Source organism: Bombus affinis, unplaced genomic scaffold (assembly GCF_024516045.1).
Source record: "Bombus affinis isolate iyBomAffi1 unplaced genomic scaffold, iyBomAffi1.2 ctg00000245.1, whole genome shotgun sequence".
In the NCBI taxonomy this organism is placed as follows: Eukaryota; Metazoa; Arthropoda; class Insecta; order Hymenoptera; family Apidae; genus Bombus; species Bombus affinis.
In genome coordinates this window covers 104,764-130,421 of record NW_026108940.1, presented here as the reverse complement: position 1 = coordinate 130,421, position 25,658 = coordinate 104,764, and the positions used below count along the sequence as shown (strand labels likewise).

At 33.9% G+C, this 25,658-nt stretch overlaps 2 long non-coding RNA genes across 2 annotated transcripts in view; one reads left to right on the top strand and one right to left on the bottom strand.

Moving 5' to 3' along the window:
• The window catches only part of LOC126927826 (uncharacterized), a 134,382-nt gene that overhangs the window by 34,398 nt on the left and 74,326 nt on the right, over positions 1-25,658 (top strand). The window lies entirely within an intron of this gene.
• On the bottom strand, positions 236-6,224 carry LOC126927825 (uncharacterized). Its single transcript, XR_007715929.1, has 2 exons — positions 6,063-6,224; positions 236-695 (listed from the first exon to the last, which is right to left on the bottom strand). It is a non-coding gene; the product is annotated as an uncharacterized LOC126927825 (long non-coding RNA).

Below are 25,658 nucleotides of genomic sequence, written 5' to 3'. Positions count from 1 at the left end.
GAAATAAAATATACTACACTACATCAGCATTCTAATAAAAGTGAAAATTGTATACAAGATTACTCTGCGACACACACATATATAGATATACACATGCGTACGCGTATCTTTGGGAAAAATTCATAATATATATATATATGTATATACATGTATATATATGTATATACATGTATATATATGTATATACATGTATATATATATATATATATATATATATATATATATATATATATATATATATATATATATATATATATATGTCGGAGATGAAAGAACGCCGGAGCTCCTCCTTGGATTCGCGGGAATACCGCAACTCTGTAACTTGGATTAAACGAATGCCGCTCCGATTGTTCGAGATTTATGATCATGAGCTTGGGCTCGAGGCGACAATCAGTCGCCGAACGTAGCCGCGGTCAAAGGGATGAACGTTTTATCTAACAAAGGCACAGAGTAACTCTATACCTCTCCTTAAAAGAAATAGTCGTAGCGATACGTGGCAGTAAATACTTCAATTGTTTCTATCCCGCGGCCCGCCACACGCAGATTTTGTCCTTCGGGTAAGATGATCGCCGGGTGTCGGCATGCCTTTGTGGCGTATGTTTAGCTAACGTGAGGACCCGCTATAGATCTTAAGATTTAGTCAAGCGAAGTCCGTCAAATAGACTTTGTTGCAACTACGGGAAGATAGGAGAAACCTATCTTCCACGAACGATGCCCCCCGTCAACAACCTCCCCTCAAGGGCGGCCAGCATCTCTTTCAAAACGCCGATATGGAGATCGACCAATTAGCAACAGCGCTAATTTCCCTCTCCTTTGGAACGAAAGTTTTCTTTGACGAATCCGAGGATCTCATGTCCTTAGACACACCCATTATAGTTTTCCTCGACGGCATCGTCGAGACGGAGATTCATTCTTTCGTACGATCTCATCGACGAGTGACAGTACCACCTTACAACCAGTGAATACCTCACATCTAGTTAACAAAGAGTTAGACTTGAACTGTGCGAGAACATACGTTTATCATCCCGTGACCGCGGATTCGTTTCGAACCTAAGGTCATCATCACTAGTGCGTAATCTTGTTAATAAGCCCGTGCTAATAAACTCTCCATTGTATCACGGCAATGGATAATTCCAACGAAAATTTATTAAACGCCCATCCCCATAATCCTGACTTTAATCCGACATCAGAAGTGGGATCAGGGCCATACGTAACGATGGAACAACTCATGGCCATCGTGCGCCAGATAACTCAGCCGCGAGAGCAAAGACCGAGTGAAACATCTACGATCGTGCCGCTTCCGCGTTTTAACCCCGGAAGCTTGGGTTCTGACCCAGCCGCATGGTGTGCGACTGTTGACGTGATCATGGAAGAAAAACCTTTGCAAGGCAGTGCGCTACTTTGTGCCTTGAGTGCCGCTCTAGAATGCTCGGCAGCGCAGTGGCTTACACAAGTACCTGCTACTCAAATTTCCTCTTGGCCAAAGTTTAAAGACCGTTTCCTTACACGCTTTGGTGGGAAAGAGACAGCCGCCACGGCGCTATGGAAGATGAAAAACCAAGCACGACTGGAGGGTGAAACCCTGGGAGATTACAGCAGCCGTTTACGTTCCTTCCTGATGGCGAGGTGGGAAAGGTGTACCAAGGACGAGATAGTCAACGCTACCGTGCTCCTTCATATAGGTTCACAGGACCAGCGCGTCCTACGGATAACACTCACGAACGATATCAAGACCGAGGACCAGCTCACAGGCGAAATGACAGTGCTCTCCGATTCTGTGAAGAGGCCGGCGTCTTCAGTAAGCAACTCCTCCGCGAGTCCCGAAGCTAAACGGCATAAGCCTTCTGACTCCCGACACAAGTGCTACCACTGTGGTAGACACGGACATAAAGCATCTGAGTGCCGCGAGAGGACAAGACTGGAGGCGGAGAAACGCAATCGAATATCAGGGGAAAACCGGGCTGCCACGTCTTCGAAGGTGTCCTGCTACAGGTGTAACGAGGAGGGCCACATCGCGCCCAACTGCCCGACCTTACGTAGAGGAAACCCTGCTACGAAAGAGGAGCGACAGGTTAACTTCTGTGTGGTGGAGGCCCCGACCGGTAAATTAAGTCACGAGGGTGAGTCGTTCCTGTTTTGTTTTGATTCCGGAACTGAATGCTCATTAATCAAAGAATCGGTAGCTTCAAAATTTTCCGGCAAGAGAACGACCGAGATAGTAGTAATGCGTGGAATTGGGAACACTTGCGTTAAGAGTACGACCCAAATTCTGTCCGCCGTATGTATCAGCGGTCTTACACTGGAGGTAATTTTTCACGTCCTTGCCGACAATTACTTAAAACACGATATTATTATTGGGTGCGAAATTTTAAGCCAAGGCTTCGACGTACTCATGACGCGCAATAGCCTCGATATTTGTAAGTCGAAAACGGTTAATGTCTGTAATAATATCGCCGAACCTGCGATCGATCTCAATGATGTAGACACCGAGGTACTCGGCGACGATAAAGACCGATTGATTTCCATTCTCGGCAGATTCAAAAACTCGTTCATCACGGGTTTCCCACGTACCCGCGTAAATACGGGTCAATTAGAAATACGGTTGATCGACCCTAACATCACCGTCCAAAGAAGCCCCTATAGACTTAGCGAGGAAGAGCGGAGAATCGTACGAGCGCGAATCAGCGAACTACTCAGAGCTAACATTATAAGACCTAGCAATTCGCCGTTCGCGAGCCCCATGCTATTCGTGAAGAAAAAGGACGGTTCGGATAGATTGTGCGTAGATTTTCGAGCGTTGAATAAGAATACGGTCGCGGACCGGTACCCCCTACCCCTTATCGCGGACCAAATCGCGAGGTTACAAACGGCGAAATACTTCATTAGCCTGGACATGGCCAGCGGGTTCCACCAAATTCCTATACATCCTAATTCGGCGGAATACACGGCGTTCGTTACACCCGACGGGCAGTACGAGTACGTAACGATGCCGTTCGGATTGAAAAATGCACCGTCTGTTTTTCAGAGGGCCATTTTCAATGCCCTGGGTGACCTTGCGTATTCCTACGTCGTTGTCTATTTGGATGACGTCCTAATTATCGCCGACTCAATAGATCAAGCCTTAGAGAGGTTGGACATCGTGTTAAGTACCCTTGTAAACGCCGGGTTTTCGTTTAACTTTTCTAAGTGCTCTTTCCTGAAGACGTCGATACTTTATTTGGGATACGTAATCCAGAACGGAGAAGTCCGTCCCAACCCGGGTAAAGTATATGCCTTAAGCTCCCTACCCGCGCCGACGACCGTCACACAGCTCAGGCAGTTCATAGGGCTAGCCTCGTACTTTCGGAAGTTCATCCCTAAATTTTCACAATTGTTAAAACCCTTATACGCGCTTACGTCCGGCAGTAAAAATATAACATGGGCGGACAGGCACGAAAAAATAAGACAAGAGGTAATCTCCGTTCTGACCGACGCACCGGTGTTAATGCTATTTGACCCCAATTACCCAATAGAATTACATACCGATGCTAGCTCCGAAGAATTTGGGGCTATTTTGATGCACAAGGTGGAAGGTAAAAATCGAGTAGTAGAATACTATAGTAAAAGAACCAGCCTCACGGAATCCAGATATCACTCTTATGAACTCGAAACATTAGCTGTTGTAAACGCCATAAAACATTTCCGCCACTACCTGCACGGACGGGAATTTCTTGTCGTCACGGACTGCAATTCACTAAAGGCGTCTAAGAGCAAAGTACATTTGAATGACAGGGTACACAGGTGGTGGGCTTACTTGCAAACGTTTACCTTCGACATTGTGTATCGGGAGGGCAAGCGAATGGCCCACGTAGATTTCTTTTCGCGAAATCCCACAGGCGTTGACCCTATCAGATTCGACAAAATCAAAGAGAAAATGGTTAATCTGGCCGAAATTTCGGAAGACTGGCTACTAGCCGAACAACGTCGTGACCCCCAAATTTCGGGAATTGTCGAAAAATTGCAAAATGATGAGCTCGCGGAAGACATCGCGAATACTTACGAATTACGGTCCGGTACTCTCCGCCGGAAAATTCAAAGAAGAGGCAGGACTCTCAGTTTACCTATTGTTCCAAGAGGGTTTAGGTGGTCCGTTATTAACCATGTGCATCAGTCAATTATGCACTTGAGTTGGGATAAGACGCTCGAGAAACTGTACGAGTATTACTGGTTCGAAGGAATGGCGAAGTACGTTCGCAAGTTCGTAGAGAACTGCCATGCTTGTAGAGTTTCGAAGGCTAGTTCAGGTAAGATACAAGCCGAACTGCATCCCATACCCAAGGCCAGCATACCTTGGCACACGGTCCACATGGATATAACGGGCAAGCTGAGTGGTAAAAGCGATTCGAAGGAGTACGTCATTGTGTTGATCGACGCCTTCACTAAATTCGTATACCTGCATCATACTCGTAGGATAGATTCTTTTAACACCATTAAAGCGCTTAAATCCGCTATATTTTTATTCGGGAGTCCCTGTCGGATAATAGCGGACCAGGGAAGGTGTTTTACGGGTAAAGAATTTCGCGAGTTCTGCGAAAGCAAACGAATTAAAGTTCACTTGATAGCGACCGGTGCCAGTAGGGCTAACGGACAAGTAGAACGTGTTATGGGCACGTTGAAAAATATGTTCACGACAGTAGAGACGACCGGGCGGCCGTGGCAAGACGCGATTGGGGAAATGCAGCTAGCGTTGAACTGCACCGTCAACCGCGTGACTAATTCGAGCCCCTTACAACTACTAATCGGTAGATCGGCGAGACCGTATGACCTATTGCTACCCGACAATATTGAAGAAAAAGAAGTCGATATCTCCGATGTAAGGCAGCAGGCCGTACAGAACATAGAAAGTAACGCCCAATACGACAAAGAAAGATTTGATAGGAACAAAGCTAAAGTGGTTAGGTTTAACCTCGGCGACTTCGTACTACGTAAGAACGAGGAAAGAAACCAAACCAAAGCCGAAATTCAAGGGTCCATTTGTAATAACCGAGATTTTGGAAGGAGATAGATATATTCTAATAACGCTAGACGGTAAACGATCGTATAAAGACAGTCACGACAGATTAAGAAAAATGCCGGACAGTCGCGTTCCCGCTGAGTTAGACGTCGGTAGTGACGGCAATAACAGTGACCACGACGACATGAGTACCTCGATCTCGGAAGATCCTTAGCACAAAGACCGTAGCACCTTACGGAGTATGTTATGAAGCTCGGTAAAGGCGCAAGTGATGTGTTCACGCGCACCATGAGCTACAGCGTTACGAAGTTTGGTGCGGTCGTGCGATCTAGAAAAACGAGATCCATTGGGGTACGAAAACGAGACTGGTCCATTTCGCCGTTATGACCCGACTGATAACCCACAGGATGCAACTAGCACTTCCAATATTAATTACAACGTTACTAATTCATGTTCTCTTCTGTTCCTTTTGTTGTCAAACCTCCGAACAAAATTTTATTGTTACACTGGACCCTCAGCTTATTTAGACATTAAGTTAAATTGTAAACAATGTTAATTGTACCGAGACTAACGTTAAGAAAACTCTCAATATTGTAGCTACACCCGAGGACGTGTGATAGTCAGAATGGCAGTGTCGGAGATGAAAGAACGCCGGAGCTCTTCCTTGGATTCGCGGGAATACCGCAACTCTGTAACTTGGATTAAACGAATGCCGCTCCGATTGTTCGAGATTTATGATCATGAGCTTGGGCTCGAGGCGACAATCAGTCGCCGAACGTAGCCGCGGTCAAAGGGATGAACGTTTTATCTAACAAAGGCACAGAGTAACTCTATACCTCTCCTTAAAAGAAATAGTCGTAGCGATACGTGGCAGTAAATACTTCAATTGTTTCTATCCCGCGGCCCGCCACACGCAGATTTTGTCCTTCGGGTAAGATGATCGCCGGGTGTCGGCATGCCTTTGTGGCGTATGTTTAGTTAACGTAAGGACCCGCTATAGATCTTAAGATTTAGTCAAGCGAAGTCCGTCAAATAGACTTTGTTGCAACTACGGGAAGATAGGAGAAACCTATCCTCCACGAGCGTTGCCCCCCGTCAACAACCTCCCCTCAAGGGCGGCCAGCATCTCTTTCAAAACGCCGATATGGAGATCGACCAATTAGCAACAGCGCTAATTTCCCTCTCCTTTGGAACGAAAGCTTTCTTTGACGAATCCGAGGATCTCATATCCTTAGACCCAACCAATATAGTTTTCCTCGACGACATCGTCGAGACGGAGATTCATTCTTTCGTACGATCTCATCGACGAATGACAGTGCCACCTTACAACCAGCGAATACATCACATCTAGTTAATAAAGAGTTAGACTTGAACTGTGCGAGAACATACGTTTACCATCCCGTGACCGCGGATTCGTTTCGAACCTAAGGTCATCATCACTAGTGCGTAATCTTGTTAATAAGCCCGTGCTAATAAACTCTCCATTGTATGACGGCAATGGCTAATTCCAATGAAAATTCATTAAACGCCCAACCCCATAATCCTGACTTTAATCCGACATATATATATATATATGTATGTATACGTTATTAAACCATTAAAACGCAAAGAAATAAATATATAGAATTACATTTCTACGAACCTAGAGAATTATATACGAAATCCACATTATGGAATATTCAACCAATTAACGATCCGAGAAACAATGAGAATAACAATACGCGCACATATACATATGCATATATATATTTTACATAATGGAAAATTACATTGTGAAATGTATATATATATATACACATATTATTATATCGAACAACTACTCATCTAATATACAAAACCACCTTGTAAAAATTACATTACTGAACATTCAACTAAACCAACTGAAGATTTAGTATAATAATATATAATAATATAATAATATATATATACATAGATATGTGAAATAGCGTTGTATATAACCGGAAACAATACAAATGTCCCACGACTTCTTCAACAACTTCGACTCTTTGTTCCTGCCGACAACACCTCACACGATGACTGCGTCTTCTAGGGCCACTTACGGATTCTTTACAATTCTTCTTTTTCTTGCACTGAAATATCATATGCAGTGAATAAAACACGAAAGAAGCAGGATGAACTAAATAAAAGAAATCATAACAAGATACACACCGAGACAGTCCGCATGGGAACCTCTGACAAAGATACCTCCGTATCTATCATTAAACGCATAATAATCAAGATGCACAAACCTCATTTGGAAGTCGACACCACTCACAGCGTGCCAATGCAAGGGAGGAAAACGAATGAAATTGTATTTCGTGAAGACGTTTCACCACTTTCCATAGATCAGAAACTGGAGTTACACATCTAATAACCTAATAACAAGAAAGTAATATAAAATATACACGATTTAATATATAGCAAATATGGACATATAAATCTACAAGGAGCAAAATATATCTCATATTGTCAAATAAAACCAAATTGTCAATAGATCATCAGGACACGACGCCAACGAAGGTGCCACTGTGCCTACTTGGGTGGAAAACCGCCCCTTCAGCATCATCCTTCGCACATATTCACACACGCACGTCGATCACGTCATCTCGTACCATTCACATATCTTCTTCCTCTTGCGCTAAAACAAATTCACAAGTTTAAGGAAACAAACAACATGCGAAACGAGACAGAATACTAAAAACACACTCACACAGTTCGCACAGGTGCGGACGCTTTTGTGTCCATGACTCAACATAACCTGTAATCATCAAACTCCACGTTCTCTCATGGAAACTCTAAAAACTTGCAGCATTGCGATTCCCACCGGAACGAACTGTCATGTGACTGTCATCCCATTGGGGATGTCATTATAAAAAGCGTAGCGACACAATTCAAATGGGAGTAATCGTTACCAGTTGAATAAAAGAGTAAGAGAGTAATTGTTAGCGGTTCGGGAGAATTTAGCGAAAAATGAAGAAGAGTCAGATTAATTGTTAGCGTTAGCGTTAGCGATTAATTGTTAGTGGTTCAGTTAGAACAATCAGAGTAATTGTGAAAAGAGAGTAACTGCCATTAGTTGGTTCAGTTAGAATATAGTCAGAGAAATTGTTAGCGTTCGGGAGAATTTAACGAAATTAAAGAAGAGTAATTCAGTTAGAATAAAGAAATAGGATAGAGCAATTGTGATTAGTTGGTTCAGGAGAATTTAGCGAAAATAAGGAGAGTAATTGTTAGTCGTTCAATTGAATTTGAGTGAGTCTGATATCAGTTCGTTCAGTTGATTTAATTAGAATTTAAGTTAGGATTAGAGAATAATTGTTCGTTCCAGTTCGAGTTTAAGAATTACGAGATATAAATGTTATTAGTCAGTTCGAATTATAAAACAATTGTTATTAGTCAGTTAGAATTAAAACAATAGTTGGCTCAAGTTTTTGTGTTAGAATGTCGAATTGTTAAACACGTCCGGACACACTGTTGTTTACACTGTTCAAATTAAATAAAGATTAAAACGAAAAATTATAGAAGTGTCGATCTTTGTAAAACCGGAATCACCCCAGCGGTCTGCCCGTTCATCAGCGGAGGCCAACGTCAGGTGAGTCAACTTTAATTATTATTAATAATTAATAATTAAAATAATAAATAATATCAATGTTTAGTATAATTCGTCATTAATTCCGCCAGTAATAATTATTTATAATATAATTGTTTATTCCAAACAATCCTCTCCCGTGCTAGTATTCCTGCGCATAGCAGATTAGCCGAAACGTGGAGATTGTTGACCAGTGGCCTAAACTCCGATCAACGCTACATAATCTAACCAGAAATATCTAATTGAAACAGTCCTTACACTGTTTCTGGTGGCAGCGACTACTACATTGTTTAAAATTTCAAAATTTGGATACCGAAACGTAACAGTATCACTATATAACGTATAATGTTATGGAGTGTTACGTTATAACGTATAGCGACATATTGCATTACTATGTGACGTATAACGTTATATACTATTACGTTATAACCTATAACGTTATACTGCATCACTATATGAGGTATAACGTTATATACTACTACATTATAAGGTATAACTATATATTCCATCACTATATGACGTATAACGATATAGACTACTACGTTATAACGTATAACGTTAGATTGCATTACTATATCACGTATAACGTTATCGAGCATTACGTTACAACGTATAACGACATATTGCACTACTATGTGAAGTATAACATTATATACTATTACGTTATAACGTATAACGTTGTACTGCATCACTATATAACATATAACGTTATATACTATTACGTTATAAGGTATAACGTTATATTGCATCACTATATCACTTATAACTTTGTATTGTATCACTATATGACGCGCAACGTCATATACTATTACATTATAACGTATAACGTAATAGAGTATTACGCTACAACCTATAATGTTATACTGCGTCACTATATGACGTATAACGTTATATACTATTACGTTATTCCTATAACGTTAGACTGTATCACTATATGACGTATAAAGTTATGAACTATTACGTTATAACGTATAACGTTATGGAGTATTACGTTACAAGGTATAACTATATATTCCATCACTATGTGACGTATAACGTTATATACTGTTACGTTATATCCTATAACGTTATACTGGACCACTATATGACGTATAACGCTATATACTATTACGTTATAAAGTATAACGATATATTGCATCACTATATGAAGTATAACCTTATATACTATTACGTTATAACGGATAATGTTATATTGCATCATTGTACGACGTATAACCTTATATACTATTACGTTATAACGTATAGCGTTATAGAGTATTACCTCATATCGTATAACCATTTATACTATTACGTTATAAGGTATAACGGTATATAGCATCACTATATCACTTATAACATTATATTGCATCACTATATGACGTATAACGTCACATTCTGTTACGTTATAACGTATAACGATATATTGCACCACTTTATGACGTATAACGTTATATACTATTACGTTATAAGGGATAACGATATATGGCATTACTATATGAAGTATAACCTTATATACTATTACATTATATGCTATAGCGATATATTGCTCCACTATATGACGTATAACGTCATATACTATTACGTTATAACCTATAACGATGTACTGCATCACTATGTGACGTATAACGTTATATACTATTACGTTATAACCTATAACGATGTACTGCATCACTATATGACTTATAACGTTATATTGCACCACCATATGACGTATAACGTTTTTACTATTACGTTATAAATTATAAAGTTATATTGCATTACTATATGACGTATAACATTATGGAGTATTACGTTACAACCTATAATGTTATACTGCGTCTCTATATGACGTATAAAGTTATATACTATTACGTTATAAGGTATAACGATATAATGCATCACTATATGAAGTATAACCTTATATAATATCACGTAATAAGGTATAACGATATATTGCATCACTATATGAAATATAACCTTATATAATATTACATTATATGGTATAACGATATATTGCACCACTATATGACGTTTAACGTTTTATACTATTACCTTATAGTGCATAACGTTATATTGCATTACTATATAACGCATAACGTTATGGAGCATTACGTTACAACGTATAACGACATATTGCATTACTATGTCACGTATAACGTTATATACTATTGTGTTATAACCTATAACGTTATACTGCATCACTATATGACGTATAACGTCATATACTGTTACAACATATAACGTTATATTGCATTACTATATGACGTATAACGTTATGGAGTATTACGTTACCACCTATAACGTTATACTGCGTCACTATATGACGTATAACGTTATATACTATTACGTTATAAGGTATAACGATATATTGCATCACTATATCACTTATGACGTTATATAGCATCCCTATATGACGCATAACGTTATGAACTCTTACGTTATAACGTATAGCGTTATAGAGTATTACCTTATATCGTATTACGATTTAAACTATTACGTTATAACCCATAACGTTATATTGCATCACTATATGACTTATAACGTTATATTGCATCACTATATCACTTGTAACGTTATATTGTATCACTATATGACGCATAAGGTCATATACTATTACATTATAACGTATAACGTTATAGAGAATTACGCTATAACGTATGACTGCATATTGCATCACTATATGACGAATAACGTCATATACTGTTACGTTATAACGTATAACTTTATATTGCATTACTATATGACGTATAATGTTATATTCTATTACGTTATAAGGTATAACGACATATTGCACCACTATATGACGTATAACGTCATATGCTATTACGTTATAACCTATAACGAAGTACTGCATCACTATATGACGTATAACGTTATATAATATTACGTTATAAGGTATAACGTTATGTAGCATCACTACAACACTTATAACGTTATATTGCATAACTATATCACTTATAACGTTATGTTGCATCACTATATGATGTATAACGTTTATACTGTAACGTTATAACTTATAACGTAATTTTGCATCACTATATGATGTATAACGTTTATACTATTACGTTATAACTTATAACGTTATATTGCATCACTATATGACGTATAACGTTATGGAGTATTACGTTTTAACGTATAACGTTATATTGCATTACTATATGACGTATAACGTTATGGACAATATAACGTTATTAACGTTATTACGTTACAACGTATAACGATATATTGCATCACTATATGACGTATAACGTTATATACTATTACGTTTTAAGGTATAACGTTATATTGCAACACTATATCACTTATAACAATATATTTTATCACTATATGACGCATAACGTCATATACTATAACACTATAACGTATAACGTTATAGAGAATTATGCTATAACATATGACTGCATATTGCACCACTATATGACGAATAACGTCATATACTGTTACGTTATAACGTATAACTTTATATTGCATTACTATATGACGTATAATGTTATATTCTATTACGTTATAAGGTATAACGACATATTGCACCACTATATGACGTATAGCGTCATATGCTATTACGTTATAACCTATAACGAAGTACTGCATCACTATATGACGTATAACGTTATATAATATTACGTTATAAGGTATAACGTTATGTAGCATCACTATAACACTTATAACGTTATATTGCATCACTATATCACTTATAACGTTATAAGTGATATAGTGATGCAATATAACGTTATGTTGCATCACTATATGATGTATAACGTTTATACTGTAACGTTATAACTTATAACGTTATTTTGCATCACTATATGATGTATAACGTTTATACTATTACGTTATAACTTATAACGTTATTTTGCATCACTATATGACGTATAACGTTATGGAGTATTACGCTTTAACGTATAACGTTATATTGCATTACTATATGACGTATAACGTTATGGAGTATTACGATACAACGTATAACGATATATTGCATCACTATATGACGTATAACGTTATATACGATTACGTTTTAAGGTATAACGTTATATTGCAACACTATATCACTTATAACAATATATTTTATCACTATATGACGCATAACGTCATATACTATAACATTATAACGTATAACGTTATAGGGAATTACGCTATAACGTATGACTGCATATTGCATCACTATATGACGAATAACGTCATATACTGTTACGTTATAACGTATAACGTTATATTGCATTACTATATGACGCATAACGTTATGGAGCATTACGTTACAACGTATAACGACATATTGCATGACTATATGACGTATAACGTTATATACTATTGCGTTATAACCTATAACGTTATATTGCATCACTATGTGACGTATAACGTTATATATTATTACGTTATAATGCATAACGTTATATTGCATCACTATTTGACGTATAACGTTATATACTATTACGTTATAATGCATAACGTTGTATTGCATCACTATATGAAGTATAACCTTATATACTATTACATTATATGGTATAACGATATATTGCACCACTATATGACGTATAACGTCATATACTATTACATTATAACTTATAACGTTATAGAGTATTACGCTATAACGTATGACTACATATTGCATCACTATATGACGAATAACGTCATATACTTTTACGTTATAACGTATAACGGTATATTGCATTACTATATGACGCATAACGTTATGGAGCATTACGTTACAACGTATAACGACATATTGCATGACTATGTGACGTATAACGTTATATACTATTGCGTTATAACCTATAACGCTATACTGCATCACTATATGACGTATAACGTTATATACTATTACGTTATAACGTATAACGATATATTGCATCACTATTTGACGTATAACGTTATATACTATTACGTTATAATGCATAACGTTATATTGCATCACTGTATGAAGTATAACCTTATATACTATTACATTATATGGTATAACGATATATTGCACCACTATATGAAGTATAACCTTATATACTATTACGTTATAACGCATAACGTTATATTGCATCACTATATCACTTATAACGTTATATTGCATCACTATATGATGTATAACGTTATATACTATTACGTTATAAGGTATAACGTTATATTGCATCACTATATCACTTATAACGTTATATTGCTTCACTGTATGAAGCCTAACGTTATATACTATTACGTTATAACGCATAACGTTATATTGCATCACTATATGCCGTATAACGTTATATACTATTACGTTATAACGGATAACGATATATTTCATCACTATGTGACGTATAACGTTATATACTATAACGTTATATGGTATAACGATATAATGCATCACTATATGAAGTATAACCTTATATACTATTACGTTATAAGGTATAACAATATATTGCACCACTATATGACCTATAACGTTATGGAGTATTACGTTTTAACGTATAACGTTATATACTATTACGTTATAACGTACAACGATATATTGCATCACTATATGACGTATAACGTTATATACGATTACGTTATAAGATATAACGTTATATTGCATCACTATATCACTTATAACGTTATATAGCATCCCTATATGACGTATAACGTTATGAACTGTTACGTTATAACGTATAGCGTTATAGAGTATTACCTTATATCGTGTAACGATTTATACTATTACGTTATAACGCATAACCTTATATTGCATCACTATATCACTTATAACGTTATATTGCATCACTATATCGCTTATAACGTTATATTGTACCACTATATCACTTATAACGTTATATTGCATCACTATATCACTTATAACGTTATATAGCATCGCTATATGACGTACAACGTCATATACTAATACGTTGTAACCTATAACGTTGTACTGCATCACTATATGACGTATAACGTTATATGCTATTACGTTATAAGTTATAACGTTATATTGCATGACTATATGACGTATAACGTTATGGAGTATTACGTTACAACGTATAACGATATATTGCATCACTATGTGACATATAACGTTATATGCTATTACGTTATAAGGTATAACGTTATATTGCATCACTATATCACTTATAACGTTATATTGCATCACTATATGCCGTATAACGTTATATACTATTACGTTATAACGGATAACGATATATTTCATCACTATGTGACGTATAACGTTATATACTATTACGTTATTACCTATAACGTTATACTGCATCACTATATGACGAATAACGTCATATACTGTTACGTTATAACGTATATCGTTATGTTGCATTACTATATGCCGCATAACGTTATGGAGCATTACGTTACAACGTATAACGACATATTGCATGACTATGTGACGTATAGCGTTATACACTATTACGTTATAACGCATAACGTTATATTGCATCACTATATGACGTGTAACGTTATATAGCATGCCTATATGACGTATAACGTTATGAACTATTACGTTATAACGTATAGCGTTGTAGAGTATTACCTTATATCGTATAACGATTTAAACTATTACGTTATAACGCATAACGTTATATTGCATTACTATATCAGTTATAACGTTATATTGCATCACTATATCACTTCAACGTTATATTGCACCACTATATGACGTATATCATCATATACTATTACGTTATAACCTATAACGTTGTACTGCATCACTATATGACGTATAACGTTATATACAATTACGTTATAACGTATAACGATATGTTGCATCACTATATGAAGTATAACCTTATATACTATTACGTTATAAGGTATAACGTTATATTGCATCACTATATCACTTATAACGTTATATAGCATGCCTATATGACGTATAACGTTGTGAACTATTACGTCATAACGTATAGCGTTATATTGCATCTCTATATCACTTATAACGTTATATTGCACCGCTATATGACGTATAACGTCATATACTATTACGTTATAACCTATAACGTTTTACTGCATCACTATATGACCTATAACGTTATGGAGTATTACGTTTTAACGTATAACGTTAAATACTACTACGTTATAACGCATAACGTTATATTGCATCACTATATCACTTATAACGTTATATTGCACCGCTATCTAACGTATAGCGTCATATACTATTACGTTATAACCTATAACGTTGTACTGCATCACTATATGACGTATAACGTTATGGAGTATTACGTTTCAACGTATAACGTTATATACTATTACGGTATAACGGATAACGATATATTTATCACTATGTGACGTATAACGTTATATACTATTACTTTAGAACCTATAACGTTATACTGCGTCACTGTATGACGTATAACGTTATATACTATTACGTTATAAGGTATAACGATATATTGCATTACTATATGAAGTATAACCTTATATACTATTACATTATAAGGTATAACGATATATTGCACCACTATAAGTCGTATAGCGTCCCATACTATTACGTTATAACCTATAACGTTGTACTGCATCACTATATGACATATAACGTTATATACTATTACGCTATAAGGAATAACGTTATATTGCAACACTATATCACTTATAACGTTATATTGCATTACTATATGACGTATAAAGTTATGGAGTATTACGTTTTAACGTATAACGTTATATTGCATTACTATATGACGTATAACGTTTTGGAGTATTACGTTACAACGTATAACGATATATTGCATCACTATGTGACGTATAACGTTATATACTATTGCGTTATAACCTATAACGTTATATTGCATCACTATGTGACGTATAACGTTATATATTATTACGTTATAATGCATAACGTTATATTGCATCACTATTTGACGTATAACGTTATATACTATTACGTTATAATGCATAACGTTGTATTGCATCACTATATGAAGTATAACCTTATATACTATTACATTATATGGTATAACGATATATTGCACCACTATATGACGTATAACGTCATATACTATTACATTATAACTTATAACGTTATAGAGTATTACGCTATAACGTATGACTACATATTGCATCACTATATGACGAATAACGTCATATACTTTTACGTTATAACGTATAACGGTATATTGCATTACTATATGACGCATAACGTTATGGAGCATTACGTTACAACGTATAACGACATATTGCATGACTATGTGACGTATAACGTTATATACTATTGCGTTATAACCTATAACGCTATACTGCATCACTATATGACGTATAACGTTATATACTATTACGTTATAACGTATAACGATATATTGCATCACTATTTGACGTATAACGTTATATACTATTACGTTATAATGCATAACGTTATATTGCATCACTATATGAAGTATAACCTTATATACTATTACATTATATGGTATAACGATATATTGCACCACTATATGAAGTATAACCTTATATACTATTACGTTATAACGCATAACGTTATATTGCATCACTATATCACTTATAACGTTATATTGCATCACTATATGATGTATAACGTTATATACTATTACGTTATAAGGTATAACGTTATATTGCATCACTATATCACTTATAACGTTATATTGCTTCACTGTATGAAGCCTAACGTTATATACTATTACGTTATAACGCATAACGTTATATTGCATCACTATATGCCGTATAACGTTATATACTATTACGTTATAACGGATAACGATATATTTCATCACTATGTGACGTATAACGTTATATACTATAACGTTATATGGTATAACGATATAATGCATCACTATATGAAGTATAACCTTATATACTATTACGTTATAAGGTATAACAATATATTGCACCACTATATGACCTATAACGTTATGGAGTATTACGTTTTAACGTATAACGTTATATACTATTACGTTATAACGTACAACGATATATTGCATCACTATATGACGTATAACGTTATATACGATTACGTTATAAGATATAACGTTATATTGCATCACTATATCACTTATAACGTTATATAGCATCCCTATATGACGTATAACGTTATGAACTGTTACGTTATAACGTATAGCGTTATAGAGTATTACCTTATATCGTGTAACGATTTATACTATTACGTTATAACGCATAACCTTATATTGCATCACTATATCACTTATAACGTTATATTGCATCACTATATCGCTTATAACGTTATATTGTACCACTATATCACTTATAACGTTATATTGCATCACTATATCACTTATAACGTTATATAGCATCGCTATATGACGTACAACGTCATATACTAATACGTTGTAACCTATAACGTTGTACTGCATCACTATATGACGTATAACGTTATATGCTATTACGTTATAAGTTATAACGTTATATTGCATGACTATATGACGTATAACGTTATGGAGTATTACGTTACAACGTATAACGATATATTGCATCACTATGTGACATATAACGTTATATGCTATTACGTTATAAGGTATAACGTTATATTGCATCACTATATCACTTATAACGTTATATTGCATCACTATATGCCGTATAACGTTATATACTATTACGTTATAACGGATAACGATATATTTCATCACTATGTGACGTATAACGTTATATACTATTACGTTATTACCTATAACGTTATACTGCATCACTATATGACGAATAACGTCATATACTGTTACGTTATAACGTATATCGTTATGTTGCATTACTATATGCCGCATAACGTTATGGAGCATTACGTTACAACGTATAACGACATATTGCATGACTATGTGACGTATAGCGTTATACACTATTACGTTATAACGCATAACGTTATATTGCATCACTATATGACGTGTAACGTTATATAGCATGCCTATATGACGTATAACGTTATGAACTATTACGTTATAACGTATAGCGTTGTAGAGTATTACCTTATATCGTATAACGATTTAAACTATTACGTTATAACGCATAACGTTATATTGCATTACTATATCAGTTATAACGTTATATTGCATCACTATATCACTTCAACGTTATATTGCACCACTATATGACGTATATCATCATATACTATTACGTTATAACCTATAACGTTGTACTGCATCACTATATGACGTATAACGTTATATACAATTACGTTATAACGTATAACGATATGTTGCATCACTATATGAAGTATAACCTTATATACTATTACGTTATAAGGTATAACGTTATATTGCATCACTATATCACTTATAACGTTATATAGCATGCCTATATGACGTATAACGTTGTGAACTATTACGTCATAACGTATAGCGTTATATTGCATCTCTATATCACTTATAACGTTATATTGCACCGCTATATGACGTATAACGTCATATACTATTACGTTATAACCTATAACGTTTTACTGCATCACTATATGACCTATAACGTTATGGAGTATTACGTTTTAACGTATAACGTTAAATACTACTACGTTATAACGCATAACGTTATATTGCATCACTATATCACTTATAACGTTATATTGCACCGCTATCTAACGTATAGCGTCATATACTATTACGTTATAACCTATAACGTTGTACTGCATCACTATATGACGTATAACGTTATGGAGTATTACGTTTCAACGTATAACGTTATATACTATTACGGTATAACGGATAACGATATATTTATCACTATGTGACGTATAACGTTATATACTATTACTTTAGAACCTATAACGTTATACTGCGTCACTGTATGACGTATAACGTTATATACTATTACGTTATAAGGTATAACGATATATTGCATTACTATATGAAGTATAACCTTATATACTATTACATTATAAGGTATAACGATATATTGCACCACTATAAGTCGTATAGCGTCCCATACTATTACGTTATAACCTATAACGTTGTACTGCATCACTATATGACATATAACGTTATATACTATTACGCTATAAGGAATAACGTTATATTGCAACACTATATCACTTATAACGTTATATTGCATTACTATATGACGTATAAAGTTATGGAGTATTACGTTTTAACGTATAACGTTATATTGCATTACTATATGACGTATAACGTTTTGGAGTATTACGTTACAACGTATAACGATATATTGCATCACTATGTGACGTATAACGTTATATACTATTACGTTATAACCTATAACGTTGTACTGCGTCACAATATGACGCATAACGACATATACTGTTATAACGAATAACGTTATATTGCATTACTATGTGACGTATAACGTTATGGAGTATTACGTTACAACCTATAACGTTATACTGCGTCACTATATGACGTATAACGTTATATACTATTACGTTATAAGGTATAACAATATATTGCATCACTATATGAAGTATAACCTTATATACTATTACGTTATAAGGTATAACGTTATATTGCTTCACTATATGAAGTATAACCTTATATACTATTACGTTATAAGGTATAACGATATATTGCATCACTATATGACGTATAACGTCATATACTATTACGTTATAAGCTATAACGTTGTACTGCATCACTATATGACGTATAACGTCATATACTATTACATTATAACGTAGAACGTTATGGAGTATTACCTTATAACTTATAACGATTTATACTATTATGTTATAACGCAGAACCCTATATTGCATCACTATATCACTTATAACGTTATATTGCATCACTATATGAAGTATAACCTTATATACTATTACGTTATAAGGTATAACGATATATTGCATCACTATATGGAGTATAACCTTATATACTATTACGTTATAAGGTATAACGATATATTGCACCACTTTATAACGTATAACGTCATATACTATTACGTTACAACCAATAACGTTATACTGCGTCACTATATGACGTATAACGTTATATACTATTACGTTATAAGGTTTAACGTTATATTGCATCACTATATCACTTATACCGGTATATAGCACCACTATATGACGTATAACGTCATATACTATTACGTTGTAACCTATAACGTTGTACTGCATCACTATATGACGTATAACGTTATATGCTATTACGTTATAAGGTATAACGTTATATTGCATCATTATGTGACGTATAACGTTCTATACTATTACGTTATAATGCATAACGTTATATTGCATCACTATATGACGTATAACGTTATATACTATTACGTTATAAGGTATAGCGTTATATTGCATCATTATGTGACGTATAACGTTCTATACTATTACGTTATAATGCATAACGTTATATTACATCGCTATATGACGTATAACGTTATGGAGTACTACGTTTCAACGTATAACGTTATATACTATTACGGTATAACGGATAACGATATATTTATCACTATGTGACGTATAACGTTATATACTATTACTTTAGAAACTATAACGTTATACTGCGTCACTGTATGACGTATAACGTTATATACTATTACGTCATAAGTTATAACGATATATTGCATTACTATATGAAGTATAACCTTATATACTACTACGTTATAAGCTATAACGATATATTGCTTGACTATATGAAGAATAACCTTATATACTATTACATTATAAGGGATAACGATATATTGCACCACTATATGTCGTATAGCGTCCCATAATATTACGTTATAAACTATAACGTTGTACTGCATCACTATATGATGTATAACGTTATATACTATTACTCTATAAGGTATAACGTTATATTGCAACACTATATCACTTATAACGTTATATTGCATCAGTATATGACGTATAAAGTTATGGAGTATTACGTTTTAACGTATAACGTTATATTGCATTACTATATGACGTATAACGTTTTGGAGTATTACGTTACAACGTATAACGATATATTGCATCACTATGTGACGTATAACGTTATATACTATTACGTTATAACCTATAACGTTGTACCGCATCTCTATATGACGTATAACGATATATACTATTACGTTATAAGGTATAACGATATAATGCATCACTATATGAAGTATAACCTTATATACTATTACGTTATAAGGTATAACGATATATTGCATCACTATATGAAGTATAACCTTATATACTATTACGCTATAAGGTATAACAATATATTGCAACACTATATGACGTATAACGTCATATAATATTACGTTATAACCTATAACGTTGTACCGCATCACTATATGACGTATAACGTTATATACTATTACGTTATAAGGTATAACGTTATATTGCATCACTATATCACTTATAACGTTATATAGCATGCCTATATGACGTATAACGTTATGAACTATTACGTTATAACGTATAGCGTTGTAGAGTATTACCTTATATCGTATACCGATTTAAACTATTACGTTATAACGCATAACGTTATATTGCATTACTATATCAGTTATAACGTTATATTGCATCACTATATCACTTAAAACGTTATATTGCACCACTATATGACGTATATCGTCATATACTATTACGTTATAACCTATAACGTTGTACTGCATCACTATATGACGTATAACGTTATGGAGTATTACGTTTTAACGTATAACGTTAAATACTATTACGTTATAACGCATAACGTTATATTGCATCACTATATCACTTATAACGTTATATTGCACCGCTATATAACGTATAACGTCATATACTATTACGTTACAACCTATAACGTTGTACTGCATCACTATATGACGTATAACGTTATATACTATTACGTTATAACGTACAACGATATATTGCATCACTATATGAAGTATAACCTTATATACTATTACGTTATAACGTATAACGATATGTTGCATCACTATATGAAGTATAACCTTATATACTATTACGTTATAAGGTATAACGATATTTTGCATCAGTATATGACGAATAACATCATATGCTCTTACGTTATAACGTATAACGTTATATTGCATCACTATATTACTTATAACGTTAAATAGCATCCCTATATGACGTATAACGTTGTGAAGTATTACGTCATAACGTATAGCGTTATATTGCATCACTATATGGTGTATAACGTTATGGAGTATTACGTTTTAACGTATAACGTTATATTGCATTACCATATGACGTACAACGTTATGGAGTATTACGATACAACGTATAACGATATATTGCATCACTATGTGACGTATAACGTTGTATACTATTACGTTATAACGCATAACGTTATATTGCATCTCTATATCACTTATAACGTTATATTGCACCGCTATATGACGTATAACGTCATATACTATTACGTTATAACCTATAACGTTTTACTGCATCACTATATGACGTATAACGTTATATACTATTACGTTATAACGTACAACGATATATTGCATCACTATATGAAGTATAACCTTATATACTATTACGTTATAAGGTATAACGATATTTTGCATCAGTATATGACGAATAACGTCATATACTCGTACGTTATAACGTATAACGTTATATTGTATCACTATATGACGTATAACGTGATATACTATTACGTTACGAGGTATAACGATATATTGCATCACTATATCACTTATAACGTCATATTGCATCACTATATGACGCATAACGTCATATACTGTTACGTTATAACGTATATCGTTATGTTGCATTACTATATGCCGCATACCGTTATGGAGCATTACGTTACAACGTATAACGACGTATTGCATGACTATGTGACGTATAACGTTCTACACTATTACGTTATAACGCATAACGTTATATTGCATCACTATATGACGTGTAACGTTATATACTATTACGTTATAAGGTATAACGTTATATTGCATCACTATATGACGTATAACGTTATGGAGTATTACGTTTCAACGTATAACGTTATATACTATTACGGTATAACGGATAACGATATATTTATCACTATGTGACGTATAACGTTATATACTATTACTTTAGAACCTATAACGTTATACTGCGTCACTGTATGACGTATAACGTTATATACTATTACGTTATAAGGTATAACGATATATTGCATTACTATATGACGTATAACGTTTTGGAGTATTACGTTACAACGTATAACGATATATTGCATCACTATGTGACGTATAACGTTATATACTATTACGTCATAACCTATAACGTTGTACTGCGTCACAATATGACGCATAACGACATATACTGTTATAACGTATAACGTTATATTGCATTACTATATGACGTATAACGTTATGGAGTATTACGTTACAACCTATAACGTTGTACTCCATCACTATATGACGTATAACGTCATATACTATTACATTATAGCGTATAACGTTATAGAGTATTACGTTACAACCTATAACGTTGTACTCCATCACTATATGACGTATAACGTCATATACTGTTACATTATAGCGTATAACGTTATATTGCATCACTATTTCACTTATAACGTTATATTGTACCACTATATGACGTATAACGTCATATACTATTACGTTACAACCTATAACGTTATACTGCATCACTATATGACGTATAACGTTATATACTATTACGTTATAACGTATAACGATATATTGCATCACTATTTGACGTATAACGTTATATACTATTACGTTATAATGCATAACGTTGATTAACTATATGATGTATAACGTTATATACTATTACGTTATAAGGTATAACGATATATTGCATCACTATATGAAGTATAACCTTACATACTATTACATTATAAGGTATAACGATATATTGCACCACTATATGTCGTATAACGTCATATACTATTACGTTATAACCTATAACGTTATATAGCATCACTATATGACGTATATCGTTATATACTATTACGTTATAAGGTATAACGATATATTGCATCACTATATGAAGTACATCCTTATATACTATTACGTTATAACGCATAACGTTATATTGCATTACTATATCACTTATAACGTTATATTGCATCACTATATCACTTATAACGTTATATTGTACCACTATATGACGTATAACGTCATATACTATTACGTTATAACCTATAACGTTGTACTGCATCACTATATGACGTATAACGTTATATACTATTACGTTATAACGGATAGCGATATATTTCATCACTATGTGACGTATAACGTTATATACTATTACGTTATTACCTGTAACATTATACTGCATCACTATATGACGTATAACGTCATATACTGTTATAACTTATAACGTTATATTGCATGACTATATGACGTATAACGTTATGTAGTATTACGTTACAACGTATAACGATACATTGCATCACTATGTGACATATAACGTTATATGCTATTACGTTATAAGGTATAACGATATATTGCATCACTATATCACTTGTAACGTAATATTGCACCACTATATGACGTATAACGTCATATACTATTACGTTATAACGTATAATGATGTACTGCATCACTATATGACGTATAACGTTTATACCATTACGTTATAACTTATAACAATATATTGCATCACTATATGAAGTACAACCTTATATATTATTACGTTATAACGCATAACGCTATTGCATCACTATATCACTATTTATGCTATATTGCATCACTATATGACGTATAACGTCATATTCTGTTACGTTATAACGTATAACGTTATATTGCATCACTATATCACTTATAATGTTATATTGCATCACTATATGATGTATAACGTTTATACTATTAGGTTATAACTTATAACATTATATTGCATCACTATATGAAGTATAACCTTATATACTATTACGTTATAAGGTATAATGATATATTGCATCACTATATGAAGTATAACGTTATATACTATTACGTTATTACGTCTAACGCTATTTGCATCACTATATGACGTATAACGTTATATACTATTACGTTATAAGGTATAACGGTATGCTGCATCACTATGTAACGTATGACGTTTTATAGCATCCCTATATGACGAATAACGTTATGAACTACTACGTTATAACGTATAGCGTTATAGAGTATTACCTTATATCGTATAACGGTTTATATTATTACGTTATAACCCATAACATTATATTGCATCACTATATCACTTATAACGGTATATTGCATCACTATATGACGTATAACGTCATATACCGTTACGTTATAACGTATAACGTTATTTTGCATCACTATATCACTTATAACGTTATATTGCATCACTATATGAAGCATAACTTTATATACTATTCGTTATAAGGTATAACGATATATTGCATC